This window comes from Ursus arctos, unplaced genomic scaffold (assembly GCF_023065955.2).
Source record: "Ursus arctos isolate Adak ecotype North America unplaced genomic scaffold, UrsArc2.0 scaffold_2, whole genome shotgun sequence".
NCBI classification, from domain to species: Eukaryota; Metazoa; Chordata; class Mammalia; order Carnivora; family Ursidae; genus Ursus; species Ursus arctos.
The window spans coordinates 59,815,481-59,834,756 of NW_026622874.1; the positions used below are offsets into that span (position 1 = coordinate 59,815,481).

A 19,276-nucleotide genomic window follows, 5' to 3' on the forward strand; every position below is an offset into this window, starting at 1 on the left:
AGAGCGCCTAAGTCCCTCTGCCCTTCAACAATGGGAAGGAATACTTGTCAGAAGATCCAACCTACCATGTGCATGGTAGGGAGACCTGGCCGAGACCGCTTGTCTCCCATTCATCAGCCATGTTTCTGATTTCCCTAAGACAGTCCCAGCTACAAATTTAAAGGTTGGCCTTAGCAGTATAAAGTACAGTGAAGACCGACAACAAGGTGCAGACGTGACAATGAAGCTCTTGCCCAGAGGGAAGTGTGTGATTCTAGAGTTCTTGATTCCAGGTACAAGAAACAAGGACATATCCGATTTGGGACTAGAGGGAGTGCTACAGGACTTGCAGGTAAACTAGAGGCTAGTTGCAGAGGGAACAGGAAAACCACAAAAGGTCGTGCTCACTTACCACGTCTGCGGGAACTCATCACAAGTTTAACACACACATGCCCTTACTTCCTGAGAGGATGAACATTCTTTATTTTAAGGGAGGGCCAAATTGTTTCCTGATTTGTAATTCTGGGTAGTCATTTTCCAACTTTCATTGTAGTCAATGAAACTTGGGCATAAGACTGAAGAGAGGATTGTAAGTAGACAGTCTCTCCAAGCCCAGCCGGACATTCACAGCAGTGCAGTTAGGAGGTGTGTGAACGCGGAATAATGCTGGCATCTCTGTTTGTATGTCCCCCGCGAATCCGGAGCTCGGAGTGGGGACCAGGCGAAGGCCCAGTCTTACTGAGTGTTTATGAAGATGATATATAGCCAACTAATGACTTTTAAAATTAAACATCTGGCTTCTCTAGGACCAAGAATTGAATTTAAAAGTAGAATTCTGTTTTTTTGTTTTTACTTCAACACTGTACATGCCAAGTATTATAAATCTAGAGGAAGAAAATCCAAAGTTTGACATTTGATCTTCAGATTCCATTGTTATGTTTGGGAAAATTGAGCCATGGAGTGTGTCACAGTTTAGGACTTACGGAAATCCTCTAATCCAGTGGGTCTTAAATTAGGGTCTAATGCACAGACTTTAGGGAGTCTGTAAGTTCCCTGAAATTGCATGCGAAGTTGTATTTGTGTGCTCATTTTTCTGGCGAGGAGCCCCATCAGATTCTCAAAGGGGTGAATGACTTCCTAGAAGTTGAAAACTATTGGATCTAATAACCTATCAATTTTAAGTTCCTTGAGCAGATGTTATAATCTGTGTTAAAGCCAATGGAAGACATCATTCCTCCACTTCTACTGGTTGGCTATCTGCTCTAATTTTTAAAATAGTCTCAGTTGATGATTAATTTCTCATTATAAGTCTTATAAATCTCTTCTACAGTTGAAGCTAATTTCCTTCTTTCCCAGCCTTGCTAGGGATCAAGAACAGCTGGTTGCTCCCGTGCATGAACTAACCCTGTCTATTCTTTAAGACCATTGCTGTGGACACTTCAATTTTATGAGTCCTACCAAAATGCAATGAAAATTAAGTCATTTGCTACTGAGGTATAACTGATATAAAATATTATTTTAGTTTCAGGTGTACAACTTGGTGATTCGACATTTATATACATTGCAAAATGATCACCACAGTAACTCTAGTTATCATGTGTCACCATACAAAGTTAATACAGTATTATTGATTATATTCCCCATGCTGTACATTAAAACCACACGACTTGTTTTATAACTACAAGTTTGTACTTCTTGATCCCTTTACCACTTTGCTCCCTACTCCAGCCCACTTCCCCCTCTGGCAATGGGCAATCTGTTCTCCATGAGTCTGGATTTGGTTTTATTTTTTAGATTCCACATATAAGTGAAATCATGAGGTATATGTCTTTGTGTCTGCTTACATAACTTAGCATAACATCCATTAGGTCTAGCCATGTTGCAAAAGGCAAGATTTCATTCTTTTTTGTGGTTGAATACTATTCCATAGTATATACATACACACGCACACAAGCCCCATCTTTACCCATTCATCTATCAATGGGCAAGAAGGTAGTTTCCGTATCTTGGCTACTGTAAATAATGCCGCAGTGCACACTGGGGTGCTTATATCTTTTCAAATGAGTGTTTTCAGTTTCTATAGATAGATAACCAGTAGTGGAATTGCTGGATTATACGGCACTTCTATTTTTAGTTTTTCGAGGAACTTCTATGGCCTTTTCCACGATGGCTGCACCAATTTACATTCCCCATACATGAGGGTTCTTTTCCTCCATGTCCTTGCCAACACCTGTTGTTTCTTGTCATTTTGGTAACAGCCATTCTGACAGGTGTGAGGTGGTGTCTCGTTGTGGTTTTGACTTTCATTTCTCTCATGATTAGTGACATTGAGTAGCTTTTCATGTGCCTGTTGGCCATCTGGATGTCTTTGGGAAAATGTCTATTTAGATCCTCTGCCCATTTTTTTTTTAACATGACTTAGTTAATATAACATCTTGAGGGAGTCAAATTTTAACATCTGAACTGAGATTTCATTGCTACTATGATAACGAATAACGGCCCCACTTGATGTTTGTTTTACTGCTCTGCCCATTTTTTAATTGGATTTTTCTGTTACTGAGTTTGAGTTCTTTATATATTTTGGATATGAACACTACTGGATGTATGATTTGCAAGTATCTTCCCCCATTGGGTAGGTGCCTTTTCATTTTGTTGAGAGTTTCTTTACTGTGCAGAGCTTTTTAGTTTGATGTAGTTCAGTTTGCTTATTTTTGCTTTTTTCCTGTTGCCTTTGGAGTCAGATCCAAGAAATGTCACTGAGATGGATGTCAAGGAATTTACCACCTATGTTTTCTTCCAGGAGTTTTATGGTTCCAGGTCTTCAAGTCTTTAATGCACTTTGAGTTAATTTTTCTATATGGTATAAAATAATGGTCCAGTTTCATTCTTCTGTGTGTAGCGATCTAGTTTTCCCAACACCATTTACTGTCTCTTCTCCCTTGTGTATTCTTGCTTTGTCAAAAACTGATGAACCATATACATGAAGGTTTGTATCTGGGCTTTCGATTCTATACCACTGATCTTGGTGTTGTTCTGCTACTGCGATACTGTTTTGATTACTATAGCTTTGTGTTCCAGTTTAAAATTAGGGAGCATGAGGCTTTGGTCTTTCTCAAGACTGCTTTGAGTATTCAGCGTCTTCTGTGGTTCCACATAAATGGTAGAATTACTTGTTCTAGTTCTGTGAAAAATGCTGTTGGTATTTTGATTAGAATGGCAGTAAATGCGGAGGATGCTTTGTTAGTATAGATATTTTACAATATGAATTCTTCCAATCCATGAACATGAAATATCTTTCTGTTTATCTATATCTTCTTCAGTTTCTTTCATTAATGGCTTATAGTTTTGAGTATACAGGTCTTTCACCTCCTTGGTTAAATTTATTCTAAGGTGTTTTATTCTTATTGATATAACTGTAATTGGAATTATTTTCTTGATTTCCCTGACAGTTCATTATTCATGTATAGAAACAACAGATTTTCGTATATTGATTTTGTATCCTACAACTTCACTGGATTCATCAATACTAATCCTTTTTCTGTGGAGTCTTCAGGGTTTTCTATTTTTTAGTATTATGTCATCTGCAAATAATGATAGTTCTTTCTCTCCAATTTGTATGCCTTTTATTTCTTGTCTGACTGCTGTGGCTACAACTTCCAATACTACGCTGAATAGAAGTGGTGAGAGTGTTCATCCCTGTTCTTAGAGGAAAAGCTTTCAGCTCTTCACCACTGAATATGATGTCAGCTGTGGGTTTGTCATATATGGCCTTTATTATGTTGAGGTGTGCTTTTTTTTCCCCCAAAAATATTTTTAAAAATATTTATTTTAGAGAGCGCTCACAAGTGCGGGGAGAGGGGTAGTAGGGGAGGGAAAGAGGGAATCCCAAGCAGACTCCATGCTGAGTGTGGAGCTTCACCTGGTGCTCCATCCCACAACCCTGAGATCATGACCCAAGCCAAAATCAAAAGTCGAACACTCAACCAACTGATCCACCCAGGTGCCCCTTTCTTTTCAAATTTTTATTTAAATTCTAGTTAGTTAACATATAGTATAATACTGGTTTCAGGAGAATTTAGTGATTCATCACTTACATGTAACACCCAGTAAGGTATGCTCTTTCCATACCTACTTTGTTTAGAGTTTTTATAAGTGGATGTTTGATTTTGTCCAGTGCTTTTACTGCATCTTTTGAGATGATCATATGATTTTTATCTTTCCTTTTGTCAATGTGGTGTATCCTGTTGATTAATTTGTGATTGTTGAACCATCCTTGCATCCCTGGAATGACTCCCACTTGATTGTACTGTATGACCATTTTAATGTATTGTTGAATTTGGTTTGCTAAAATTTTGTTAAGGATTTTTACATCAACGTTCATCAGAGATATTGTCTTGGAATTTTCTTTTTTTGTGGTGTCTTTGGTTTGGGTATCTGGGTAATGTTGGCCATGTAAAATGAGTTTGAAAGCTCTCCTCCTCTTCAATTTGTTGGAAGAGTTTGAGAAAGATGGTATTAAATCTTTAAATATTTGGTAGAATTCACCAGTAAAGCCGTCTGGCCCTGGACTTCCGCTTGTTTGGAGGTTTTTGATTATTGATTCAATCTTAATAATCTATTCAGACTTTCTATTTCTTTGTAGCTCAGTCTTGGAAAATTGTATTTCTATAAATTTATCCCTTTCTTCTAGATTGTCCTATTTGTTGGCATATAATTGTTCATAGTATTCTCTTATGATCCTTTGTATTTAACTTTCATTTCTGAAATTATTTGAGCCCTCTCTTGGTGAGTCTAGCTAAAGGTTTATTTTGTTTATCTTTTCAAAGAACTACCTCTTAGTTTCACTGATCTTTCCCATTATCTTTTTAGTCTCTATTTCATTTATTTCTCCTCTGTTCTTTATTTCCGTCCTTCTATTAACTTTGTACTTTGTTCTTTTTCTAGTTTTTTTAGGTATAAAGTTAAGTTGTTTGAGATGTTTCTTGAAATAAGCCTGTATTGTTATGAACGTCCCTCTTTTGCCCATCTCATGGATTTTACATTTATTTTCATTTGTTTCTAGGTATTTTTTAATTTCACCTTTGATTTCTTCTGTGACCCAGTAGCTGTTCAGTAATGTGTTGTTTAATCTCCACGTATTTGTAGTTTTTCTAGTTTTCTTCTTGTAATTGATTTCTAATTTCACACTATTGTGGTCAGAAAAGATGCCTGAAAGGATTTCATCCTTCTTGAATTTACTGAGACCTGTTTTGTGGCCTAATATGTGATTTATCCTGGAGAATGTTCCAGATGTACTGGAGAAGAATGTTTATTCTGCTGCTTTTGGACGTAATGTTCTGTATGTATCAAGTACATCTGGTTTAGTGTGTCATTTAAGGCTGATGTTTCTTTATTGATTTTCAGTCCGGATCTATCCATCAATGTAAGTATTGCTGTCAATTTCTCTCTTTTGGTTGGTTAACAGTCACTTTGTGTAATTTTGGTGCACCTACGCTGGGTGCATATATATTTATAAATGTTTTATCTCCATGCTAGATTGACCCCCTTTATCATTATGTACTTCCCCTCTTTGCCTTTCATTAGTCTTCAGCCACTCCGTGTCTTTTGATTGGAGAATTTATAGTCTGTTTACATTTATTTTTTTTTTATTTTTATAACTTTTTAAAAAAATTTATTTATTTGAAAGAGAGCACAAGCAGGGAGAGCGGCAGGCAGAGGGAGAAGCAGGCTCTCTGCTGAGCAGGGAGCCTGATGCGGCACTCGATCCCAGAACCTGGGGATCATGACCTTAGCCGAAGGCAGATGCCCAACCAAGTGAGCCTCCCAGGCGTCCCTATCTGTTTACATTTAAAGTAATTATTGATAGGTATGTACTTATTGCCATTTTGTTAACTGTTTAACATTATCCTATGTAATTAACAGTCTAAGTTGATAGCAACTTAAATTTGAAATTTGTCTTGGATGTCACATTTTACTTTTTTTTTTTTTTAATTTTATTTATTTATTTGACAGAGAGACAGCCAGCGAGAGAGGGAACACAAGCAGGGGGAGTGGGAGAGGAAGAAGCAGGCTCCCAGCAGAGGAGCCTGACGTGGGGCTCGATTCCATAACGCCGGGATCACGCCCTGAGCTGAAGGCAGACGCTTAACGACTGCGCTACTCAGGCGCCCCACGTTTTACATGTTTTTATGTATTCCTTAACTATTGTAGTTTTAGTTGATTTTACTACTTTTGTGTTTTAGGTTCATGCTGGCTTTTTAAGTAAATAATCCAGTATTTTTACTATAGATTTAGCTTTTCTGGTGAGATTTTTATTTTCATAGGTTTTCTTGTTATTAGTGCCATTTCTTTTCAGTGTAAAGAAGTCCCTTTAACATTTCTTGAAAGGCTGGTTGAGTAGAGATGAACTGCTTTAGCTTTTGTCTGGAAAGTTCTTTAGCTCTCCTTCAATTCTGAACAATAACCTTGCTGGGTAGAGTACTCTGGGTTGGAAGTTCTTTCCTTTCAGCACTTGGAATATGTCATGCCATTCACTTTTGCTCTGCAAGGTTCCCACTGAAAAATCTGAAAGCCTTATGGGGTTCCCCCTGTACATGACAATTTATTTTTCCCTTGCTGCTTTTAAGGGTCTAATTATAATGTGTCTTGGTGTGGATCTCTTTGGGTTCATCTTTTTTGGAACTCTCTGGAATTACTGGACCTGGATGTCTGTTTCCCTCCATAGAGAGAGTTTTCTGCCCCTCTCTTTCTTCTTCTGGGAATGCTATAAAGTGAATGTAATTCTCCTTGATGTCCTTTTGGTCTCTTAAAGATTTTTTCTTTTGGCCGCTCTGTCTGGGTGAGTTCCATTGGTTTGTCCTCCAGCTCGTTGATCCTTTTAATGTTTTACCCAGCCTGCTGTTGAACCCCTGTAGTGTATTTTTCAGTTATTTTGTTCTTCAGCTCTGTCAATTTCTATTAGTTAATTTCTTATATTTTCTTTCTTTTTGTTGAAGTTCTGTGTTCATCCATTCTTCCTCTGAGTTTGGTAATCATCTTTATTGACCATTATTTTAAATTCTTGATCAGATTACTTATTTCTGTATCATTAAAGTCTTTTTCTGAGGTTTTGTCTTGTTCTTTCATGTGGAACATATTTCTCTGTTCCCTCATTTTACTTGATTCTTTGTGTTTCTGCATATTAGGCAAAGTAGCTATCTCTCTCAGGCTTGAAGAAGTGGCCTCTGTACATGATGAACCTTCTCATTCAACCTTGCCCCAGCTCTTGATTATCTCTTGAACCTCTGTGATGGTCTAGACCACTTGATTAATTCTTGAGATGTACCTGTTGTTGAGAGTGTGCCAAGACCTGTCAGTGTTCCAGGGGTAAGAATCTTATTTAGCACCTAGTTTCAGGCAACTGAAAGCAAAATCCTTCAAGCCCACAGCTTTTAAAATATGCAAGTAGATACAATCCTATGGGGTTACAACTGAAATCCCTGCTGGCCTCCAGACCAGGAGTCTGGAGGTGTTGCCTGGGCAACAGTTTTAATAACTGGGGCTCCAGATGAATGGATAAGTTCCTTTCTGGGAGGTCTTACAGAGCTGTAGTGAGGCCAAGGGGATGTACAAGGAGGTATCTCCCTGGCTTACATTCCCTGGAGCTCCTCACTAGCCTCTAGATGTGCGGGAAACCTGAAGCCTGTTCCTCAGGCTGAAGCTCCAGAATAGCAGGTCTCTTCTCCAGGAAGACTGAGGTTGTGTCTCAGTCTGCTGTCTCTGCAGTGCGCTAGGGGTGGGGGCCTGCCAAGAACTGTATTCCCAACTGTACCTTCCCATGGAGCTCAGGAATGCCAGCCCCCTTGGCCACTAGGGCCAGGCAATCAAGGGGGTATCCCCTGTGTAGACTGTGTGTATCTGCTGGTTTTAACTAGGCAGGAGAAGAGTGTAGGGGGCAGGGCTGACTTGCTGGTTTTAGAAAGGCAGCAGGAAAATGAGCACGCCCATGGGCTACAGGACTGTAGCAGTAGAGGGCCTTGCCTGTGCCAGTGCACCAGCTTGAGGCCAGGAGTGGGACAATGCTGCGACCACGGCTGGCTGGCTGGTGCTCACCTGCCCTGGCCAGGGAGCAGGGGAGTGCTGCAGCTGCCTGCACTCTCCTGCTTCAGCAAGGCAGGGATAGTGCTGCATCCCAGCTCACCTGGGTGCTGGCAGGGGAAGTGGAGGGGGCAAAATTGGCATCACCAGTGCTTTTCCTCCAAGGACAGTTTCAGCTGTCCCCTGCCCCTCCAGCTTTTAGACCAGCAAATGAATTTCCTTCTCAGCTAGTCTAAGCATTTTTCAAACTGCTTTTCCCCTGGGTCTTGGGGTGAGTGAGACTGTAAGTGAGCCCTTTAAAAAGAGAATCTCCATTTCTTTTCTTCTCTTTTCTTTAAGATTTTATTTATTTGAGAGAGAGGCAGCGAGAGAGGGAGCACCAGCAGGGGGAGTGGGAGAGGGAGAAGCAGGCTTCCTGCTGCTGAGCAGGGGCCCCGATGCGGGGCTTGATCCCAGAATGCTGGGATCATGACCTGAACCTAAGGCAGACACTTAATGACTGAGCCACCCAGGCGCCCCAGGAATCTCCGTTTCTAAAGCACTTTGGGTCTCCTGGACATCAGCCCTGTTCATTTTTTAAGCCAGATGTTCTGGGGGCTTGTTTCTTCCCACGGGTTGGGGTGCCTCATGAGGGGCACCCACCTCTTGGTCCTCTGGGAGAAGCACCAGGCTGGTGAGATCCTTCCCTACTGTCTGTCACTGTGCTGGGGATGGGGTTTTTGGGTAAGATTATGTGCCTGCCTCTCACCCTTCTGGACGCGGTCTTTCTACCCTTTGTTGTGGAGAACCAGTTCATCTAGTTTTCAGAGGGAAATGTTCCTTACGCAGCTGTAGGCTTGGTGTGGCTGTAGAGGGGAGTTCTATAGTACCACCTTGTGGAAGTCCTTTGCTTATCTTTAGAAAATTACATCTGAATGCCTGTAAATTAGCCAGTGTTTCAGCTGTAGGCTTGGTGTGGCTGTAGAGGGGAGTTCTATAGTACCACCTTGTGGAAGTCCTTTGCTTATCTTTAGAAAATTATATCTGAATGCCTGTAAATTAGCCAGTGTTTCCTTATCAAAATGTTTTCTTTTCCAACCACACAGGCAGCTAGAGACAACCTGCTAATGTGGAGCCATTTCACTTAGAACATGTGCCGGGCTCAGCTTTCTGGGTGTCTCACCAATCATTTGTTTTTGGAACCAGAGTCACTCCCTGTTTTAGAAAAATGAAAAGGTTGTGTGTGTGTGTGTGTGCGTGCGCAGGAATACACACATGGGCATACATGACCAGATAATGGAAAACACATGTATTCGAGACATGCAATACACATTATTAATTTTTACTGGTTTTCTGGATTAACTTAGAATCCAGATGACAATTTAAGATCAAGACTAGATGCCCTCATATAGCCCAAACCACCTGCAAAAGTCATTACAGCCCATGTGCCTGAGAGAGAAAGAGAGAGAACGTGTGCACGCTCATGGGGGTGGGGGGGGTGTGTGGAGAGGGAGAAGCAGAGTCCCTGGCTCCACGGGGGTGTAGGGGTGTGTGGCCCTTGATCCATCCCAGGACCCTGGGATCATGACCTGAGGTGAAGGCAGACGCTTAACCGACTGAGCCACCCAGGCGCCCCCAAACAGCACTGTTATCTTAAGCCCAAGCGGGAGACTCAGACAAGGTATCATCTGGGTACCTTCTGAAGGCAACAACTTCTGGGGCAAGAAGACAAGCAGCATTATCAGAAGAAGACTGCCAGAGAGGATGCGAATGCCTTCAGCAGAATTCACGAAGCGCCTTCTGTGGGACAAGCTGGGTACTTCGGGTGTGAAGTGCCCTCCTGTGAGGAACCCCAAGTTACCCATACCTCTGAAGAACAGACCAGGGGACTAAAGCGATGATCTTCCGTCCACTCTGTGGGACCTCACTGAAGAGATCTTTCAGTGTGTCAGTACTGACCCTTTTGGACAGTCCGTAAGACCACCTCCCCACTACTGCTGAGGCTCGCACGGTTCTACTTAGAGAAGGACAGACTGGTAAACAGCTTAGGGTACCTCCTGATCTGTCCCCTGGGCTGCGAGGCATCTGTTCACAGTACAATTCCAGGAGCAGCACAGAGCCTCTGAAACTCCCCTCAACAGGGCAGGCGGAGCTCCTGTGACCCTTTACTGGAAGGTTCTGAGTGTGGTTAATAACTGGCCACCCCTGCAAAGGACACCATTTTCAACTCCTGCCCATCATTTGTGCCTCAGTGTGAATAAAGAACACCAGCACAGGTTCTCCTGGAGACGAGGACCTGCGCACTCTGGTGGCTCCGGGGAGCAGGCGAGGATGGGCCCCTGAAGGAGAACACGGAAGGCGGACTGCTCACCTGCCCCGCCGGCCAGATCTCCACTGTAGGTGAGCAGCGCCCTCGTCAAAAGAGCATCGAGGCGCAGGGGCTCTCTGACAGGAGAGAGCAGGGCAAACATCCCACTAGGGGGTTGTGAGAGCCGAGTTATGCGACAGGACTGCTAAGCTGCTTTTGTGTACTTAATGAAGAAAGACCTTGGCTGTTTGGGGAAAGCTGACCCAAAAGGAACCGCATGGAGAGAAATGTTAAAGCTCACTCTCCCTCTTCTACGAGCAAACACGTGAGTACTGCACGAGTGACACAAGGAATCTTCTGTTCTGGGCTTCCTGAAGTAAGCAGAAGGAGACGAAACACTGATCGGAGTCAGGAGAAAGGTGTAAAAAATGAGTACTTCAAATTCAAAATGAATCAGGCATATAAAAAGGAAAAGAAACGAAGGGCTTCAAATATGAACATGAAACTGTGATTCTGAATGCTCGGGTAAGGTTGAGGAAGCAGAAAATGCGCCTGGACGCTGGAGGTGGAAAAACTCTAGGCAATGTGGAATTGTGAACAGCCTGTAAACGCACAGTAACTACGCATGGCCTGCCAAGAGACTGTTAGCTGGGAGGTGACTAACACACACACGCCAGAACCTTGACCGTAAACAGAATTAAAGATCCAAAAATTTACAGAGAGTTTAATCTTAAAAAGTCACAAGACTTTAATGCTTTGCAAAGAAGCATATAGGATAAAACAGATTTCTCCTGGGAATAAGATGCTAATCCTAACAAGAGGTAGTTTGCTCTGTGTCAGCTAAGCTGGGGACAGGCAGCGACAGGCTGCTGGTATCTGTGCCCCGATCCGGTGGGGCATGGGGGGTGTGTGTGTGTGTGTGTGTGTGTAGGAAGCATGGAAAGGAGATAAAAATCCACCAATTCACACATCACTAAGAGATACTTTCAACCAAAACAAAAGGAAAAACTAGGAAAGCAACCCGAAAGGGGAGACCTAGCAGTGGACGGGAAAGGAAGGTGGGAACACAACGAACAACGAAGTGGTGCGGCGTCACGGTGTATGGAGGCTTTCCAGAGCGTCCACAGGAGACTCCACTGCACCCAGTCAATATTCTCTCCAGTTCTCAACTTGAGTCCTGGTTTTGACCATCCCAACACACCATGCACTGTATCTCTGTGGGGATTTTTTCCTCTACTGGGAAAAGTAGTCCCTTCTCTTCTCTTCTTCACCCAAATTCTCTCTCCAAATTCTGTTAATCCTTTAAGCCCATTTCAAGTCCCACTTTTAAGAAACCTTCCACGAGAGCTCCAACATTGATTTTTTTCTCTATAACCAACATATAAGCAGTGTACTTTATTGCACAATGTGAAAATACTTACAGAAAAGAGCTTTGGCTCCTTTAAGCAATGTCTAGCATTTCTGAAGTGGGGCAGGGAGCGAGTGGTGGAGCTAGAACCCCTCCCTCCTCAGCTGGGAACAGCACTAACAGTCCCGCAGATGAAGCCGCAGTTGTGCTTCTGACTTGAAGAGTCTTTCTGGAGACATAAGGAACGCACACCAGCACAAAGAGTTCCTTGCAACCACCATGTCTGCCCTTTGCCAGAAAAAATTAAAAGCAGAGTGTCTCTGACGGGGGAGACTTTGGGTTGGGAGTGTCCAAAGGCAGAGAGACGAGGGGGGGAGGAATATCATATGTTTAGCTGCAACACACACCAGAATTTGTTAAATGTTATTCAGGTGTTATGGACACTGAGCAACTGGGAGTCAGATGAAAAAGGTTATCTCATTATTATTAGATCTATAATAATTTCACAAAAGTGTGGGCCTAGAATAGTGTATACAAAAACCATTAACCCTTACAGGGCACATGGAGTGGTTATGATGAAGGGAACTACCAGAATTCACTGGGCAGGGCCAGGATGCTGGAAATCTGCAATGCCCAGGGACGGTCCCGCATCTCACACAATATGCATGTAGGTAAAAACAAAGCAAAAACCCTGATCGTTACTATATTAATCAAGCCAGAACCTCACTGTTCTACATTTAAATTACTTTTACATAGGTTTTACTAGGCAGGGTGGCCACAGAATACATTCTTATAACTACTCTACTCTGCTGGGACTATTGTTTCCTTCTGAACTCAAGAATTGTTCTTTTCAGAAAACCACATCTCCTGTGGCAAAAACACTCTTGGTATCTGGGTCATCACCAGGACACACCAGTATCCATCTGCATTTCTAGCTGTTGCACTCAGTGATAGCATGCATCAGGGCAAGCACCGGGCTTCTTCACTACCTCTTCTAATACAATATAAGCATTATAATATATAATGCCTGAATATTATATATTCATGAATTCAACAAATATTTATTGAATTTCTACCATGCGCCAGGTACTGAGGATAGAGTAGTGAATAAAACAGGAAAATATATTCCTGTCCTCGTAGAGCTTAATTCTTATAAAATGAGAGAGAAGGTGGAGACAGAAAATAAGTACACAGAATGTGAAGTAAGTGCTATGGAGGAAGACAAAGCATGGAAGAAGGTGGTTAGGGAGTGTGGGTGGGTGGGGAGGGGCACCTCTCCTAGAGGGTGATCTTGGAGTAAAGACTTCAGGAGGTGAGGGGTGAGCCATGCAGCCATCACGGGGAGGGTCACATGCATGTCTGAGACTCCAGGAAGACATTTAGTGGAGAAGAGCAGCAAGTGGTAAGAAATACGGGTGAGGACTGACTGGCAGGAGAAAACAGGGCTAGAACTGCAATTTGGGGAGTTCTTTGCAGACAACAGACGGATGGCGTCCTGGGGCCAAATGGTATCACTCTGAGGAAAGAATGATGGAACATGTGGGTTAAGAAGGATGAGCTTGGAGAGAAAGGGAAGGTTTGTGGCCTCATCAGATCACTGAGAGTACCTCTGAGAATCAAACTCAATTTGTAACCAACCTGCCTTCCTTCCCCAGTATTTGAGCACTGATTACAGGCCAGGCACTGTTACAGACTCTCATAAACATCAGATCCCACTTTCTGTACCCAGTTAAACTTGAGCATTTTCTAAAGGAAAATGGACACGATGCATCATAAAACTGTCAGTCAACATTTACTGAGTGCTTTAAACTATGAGGAATTACAGAAGAAAAGGGGTTTCTTCCCTTACATCGCTTACTGGACTGCTGCAAAAGCAGAATTTAAAATATTTAAGACATTTAAAATACTGGCAGTCCAAAACAGCGGCATAGGAAGCCCCTGAACTCAGCCTCCCCCCGCGGACACACGGTATCTACAGCTAGAGCAGTTCTTCCTGAGGAAGCCCTGAGGGCTGACTGAACAGCGTCTGCACACACAACAGAGGGAGCACCCAGAACGGCAGGAGAGGGAGACATGGTAATGACGGGAACCCCACCTCTGGCGTGGCGACCTGCAGCAGGAAGGGGTATCACTGAGGGCCCTCATGCAGACTTGGCCACCTTGGGGTACAGTGAAAAAAGAGCAGTTTAAAGGGCAACTAGACTATAAGTGAAAGAAATCCACTTACCCTATAGCATTTGCCCAAAGGGTAGGGAACTGCTGAACTCTGGGGTTGGAGGTGCCAGCCAGTGCCATTTTTTAGGTTCCCCCCCAACAAATCATAATAGCTCAGGTGGGAAAAGGGTCAGGCACTCTAGGCAACCTGCTAGGATCACCCTAGCACACCCTGGGACCACACCAACTCCAACTGTCCAACCCCCCAGAGTAACCCCAGCATGGCACCCCCAGGGACATCTGGTCTTACCTGATCAAGCTGCTCTGCCAAGAATGGCCCCAAAATGGAGCACTCTGAGACCCCACGCCCACCTCAGCTCCAGCCATCTACCAAGGTGACCTCTACCTCGGCTCAGCATGCCCAGGGGCCCCCCTCGCCCGAGGCCTGAACTCATGCCAGCTCCAGCTGTCCTACAGGGTGGCCTCAGCACAGAGTGCTCTGGGACTCCTGGCTCATGCCCCCACTAAAGATCTGGTCATCCCACCAAGGTGATCCCAGCATGGAGTTTTCTGGGACACCCCAGCCCACACCTGCTCCAGCTGGTCTGCCAAAGCTGCTGAGCATACTACACAGGGGACAATCCCATATAAGCCACTCCTTTAAGACCAGGAGAGGCAGCTGTTCTGTCTTATGCACAGAAACAAACACAAAGTCAAGCAGAATGAGGAGACAGAGGAATATGTTCCAAATGAAAGGACAAGATAAGATGCCAGGAAAAAAAACCCTAATAAAAACAGGGAGTAACTTACCTAACAAAGAGTTCAAAGTAATGGTCGTAAAGATGTTCACCAAACTTGGAAGAAGAATGGAGGAACACAGTGAGAACTTAAAGAGTTAGAGAATACAAAACTAATCACAGCTGAAGAATACAATAACTGAAATGAAATAACAGGAGAGGGGATCAACAGCAGATTAGATGGTACAGAACGCACCAGCGATCTGGGAGACAGAATATTAGAAATCACCCAACCAGAATAACAACAAAAAACTGAAGAACAGTTTAAGGGACCTCTAGGACAACATCAAGCACATGAACATTCCTCTCATAGGGGTCCCACACGAAGAGAGAGTGAGGGGTGAAGAAATAATGGCTGAAAACTCCCCTAACTTGGGGAAGGAAACATATATCCAGGTCCAGCCAGCAGAGAGAGTCCAGAACAATATGAACCACAGATCCACACTAAGACTTAGTATAATAAAATGGCAAAAGTTAGAAAATCTTAAAGGCAGCAAGAAATAAATAGATACAAGGAAAACCACATAACTACCAGCTGATTTTTGAGCAGAAACTCTACAGGCCAGAAGGGAGTGGCAGGATCTATTTAAGGCACCGAAAAGGAAAAACTTAAAACCAAGAATACTCTAACCAGCAAAGTTATTAGTTAGAATTGAAGGAGAGAGAATTTCCCAGACAAGCAAAAACTAAAGGAGTTCGTCACCACTAGAGTTCATCACCACTAAACCAGCTTTACAAGAAATGGTAAAGGGTCTTCTTTAAGCAGAAAAGGGCAAAACTAGAAATAGAAAATATATGAAAGAAAAAGATCTCACTTGTCAAAGCAAATACATAGTAAAGGCAGTGGATCAGCCACTTAAAAAGCTAGCATGAAGGGTAAAAGACAAAAATAATAAAATTAGCTGTAACTACAGTAAGTGGTCAAGGTATACACAAAATAAAAATATGTAAAATATCTCAAAAACATAAAATGTGTGCGAGGGGGAGTAAAAACAGTGCTTTTTCAATGAGTTAAAACAGACTGCTATATATGTATAGGTTGACATATATGAACCATATGGGGAACACAAACCAAAAATCTACAATACACACAAAAAAGAAAGGAACACAAAACACTAAAGAAAACAAGCCACAAGGGGAAAGACCAAGAGAAAAAGAACAGAGAAAAACTACAAAAACAACAAAATGGCAATAGTACGTACTTATCAACAATTACTCTAAATGAAAACGGACTAAATGCTATAATCTAAAGACATAAGGTGACCGAATGGATTAAAAACAAAAACAAAACACACACACACAAGACCCATCTATATAGTGCCTGCAAGAGACTCACTTCAGATCTAAAGATATACATATAGTGAAGGGATGGAAAAAGATATGTAATAGGTTAAAAAAAAAAAAAGCTGGAGTAGCAATACTCAGATTAAAGAGACTTTAAAACAAAGATTCTAACAAAAGACAAAGAGGGTACTATAAAATGATAAAGGCATCCATCTAAGAAGGATATAACATTTCTAAGTATTTATGCACCCAACACAAGAGCACCAAAATATATAAAGCAAATACAATCAACCTAAAAGGAAAAACTGACAGTAATACAATAGTAGTTAGGAGACTTTGTTTAATTATTTTTTATAGACATTTGTGAGTGAGCGTGTGTGAGCAGGGGGAAGGGCAAAGGGAGAGTGAGAAGGACAAGCAGACTCCGTGCTGAGCATGGAGCCCAACGTGGCGCTCGATCCCCCCACCCCAAGATCAGAACCTGAACCAAAATCCAGAGGTGGACTTTAATACCCCACTTAAATCAAAAGATCATCCAGATAGAAAATCAATTAAAAAACCACTGGCCTTGACATATCAGACCAGATGGACTTAATAGATACATATAGGGGGGCACCTGGGTGTCTTGGTCAGTTAAGCTTCTGACTCTTGATTTTGGCTCAGTCATGATCTCTGGGTTGTGAGATCAAGCCCCACCTCAGGTAGGTTCCCAGCACATGTGAAGTCTGCTTGAGATTCTCTCCCTCTGCCCCTCCCCCTGCACGTGCACGCTCTCTCTCTAAATAATTAATCTTTAAAAAATATATATAGAACATTTCAATAAAAAACTTAAGAATATACATTTTCTTTTTTCTTAAGAAAACATATTTTCAAGTGCACACGGAACATTGTCCAGGACAGATTACATGTTAGGCCACAAAACAAGTCTTGATAAATTGAAGAAGACTGAAATCGTATCAAGCATCTTTTCTGACCACGACGGTATAAAACTAGAACTCAATTACAACAAGAAAACTGGAAAAAGCTCAAATAAGTGGAGACTATGCTACTAAACATCCAATGAGTTAATGAAGAAATCAAAGAGAAAAATTCTTGAGACATCTTGAGAAAAACCTCTTGAGACAAATGACAATAGAAACACAACTTTCCAAAATCCATAAGCAGCAGCAATAGCAGTTCTAAGAGGGAAGTTCATAGCAATACAAACCTACCTCAAGAAACAAGAAAAATCCCAAATAAACAATCTAACTTCAAACTTAAAGGAACTAGAAAAAGAACAAAGCCCAAAGTTAGAAGGAAGGAAATAACAAAGATTAGAAAGGAAATAAAGGAAGTCAAGATTAAAAAAAAAAAAAAATTAACAGAACAGTGAAATTAAGTTTAAGAAAAAACCCACAAAATTGATAAACCTCTAGTTAAACTCATCAAGAAAAGCCAAACCAAATAAAAACAGAAATGAAAGAAGTTATAACTGATAGCACAGTAATACAGAGAATCATAAGAAACTACTATGAATACACACCAAATTGGAAAATCTAGAAAAAAAATAATTCCTAGAAACACAAAACCTTCTCAGACTTAATCGTGAAGAATCAGAAGATCTGACTAGAACAATTACAAGTAACAAAATTGAATCAACAACTTAAAAACTCCCCCAAAACAAAATCCAGGACAAGACAGCTTCACAGGTGAATTCTACCAAATATTTATAGAAGAGCTAGTACCCATGTTTCTCAAATTATTCTAAAATATTGAGGAGGAAGAAATACTTCTAAACTCAGTTTACAAGGCCAGCATTACCTTGACACCCAAACCAGACAAAGGCAAAAAAGGAATATTACAGGCCAATATTCTTGATGAACACTGATCCAAAAAGTCTCAACAAAGTATTAGCAAACTGAACACAATAATACATTAAAATGATCATATACCACAGTCAAGTGGGATTTATTCCAGGGATGCAAGGATGGTGCAACATCCACAAATCAATCAGTATGATACACGTTAACAAAATGAAAGATAAAAACTGTATCTCAATAGATGCAGAAAAAGCATTTAACAAAATTCAACATCCATTTATGATAAACACTTTCAAAAAAAGAGGTATAGAAAGAGCATACCTCAATATAATGAAGATCATATACAATAAGCCCACAGCTTAATATCATACTCTCAATGGCAAAAAGCTAAAGCTTTTCCTCTAAGATCAGGAATAAGACAGGGATGCCCACTTACCACTTTTATTCAACACAGTATTAGAAGTCCTAGCCACAGCAATTAGGCAAGGAAAAGAAATAAAAGTCATCCCAATTGGAAAGAAAGAAGCAGAACTGTCACTATTTGCAGATGACAATGCTACATATAGAAAACCCTAAAGACTACCAAAAAACTATTAGAATTAATGAATTCAGTATAGAAACAGATATGAAATTAATATACAGAAATTTGTTGCATTTCTATGTACTAACAACAAGCTATCAGAAAGAAATTAAGAAAACAATACCATTTACAATTACATCAAGAAGAATAAAATACCTAACAATATATTTAACCAAGGAGGTAAAGCCCTGTACTCTGAAAACCACTGGACACTAAAGAAACTGAAGACACCACAAATAAATAAATGGAAAGATATACGGTGCTCACAGATTGGAAGAATTAATAGTTAAAACGTCCATACTAAGTAAAGCAATCTACAGATTCAGTGTAATCTCCATTAAAATACCAATGGCATTTTTCAGAGAATCACAAAGAAACTAAAAGATTTGTATAAAACCATGAAAGACTCCAAACAGTCAAAGCAATAGTAATCAAAAACAGTATGACACGGGTACAAAACAGACACATAGATCAATGGAATAGAATAGAGAGCCCAGAAATAAATCCATGAATACATGGTCAATCTAAGATAAAGAAGCCAAGAATATACAATGGGGAAAAAGACAGTTTCTTCAATAAATAGTACTAGAAAAACTGGATAGCTACATGCAAAAGAATAAAACTGGACTTCTATCTTATACCATACACAAAAATAAATTCAACATGGGTTAAAGACTTGAATGTAAGATCTAAAACTGTAAAACTCCTAGGAGAAACCACAGCCAGTAAGCTCTCTGACATGGTCTTAGGAATATTTTTTTGGACCAGTCTTCTCAGGGAAAGGCAATAAAAGCTAAAATAAACAGATGGGATTACATCAAACTAAAAAAAAAAAAAAAAAAAAAAAAAAGCTTTTGCACAGTGAAAGAAACCATTGGCAAAACAAAAGGCAACCTATTAATGGGAGAAAATATTTTCAAGTCATACATTTGATAAGGGGTTAATATACAAAATACATAAAGAACTTACACA

The 19,276-nt window shown here is 41.1% G+C and overlaps 1 protein-coding gene across 7 annotated transcripts in view; it reads right to left on the bottom strand.

The window, feature by feature from the left end:
- ATF6 (activating transcription factor 6) overlaps positions 1–19,276 on the bottom strand; it is a 199,173-nt gene that overhangs the window by 5,351 nt on the left and 174,546 nt on the right. The window lies entirely within an intron of this gene.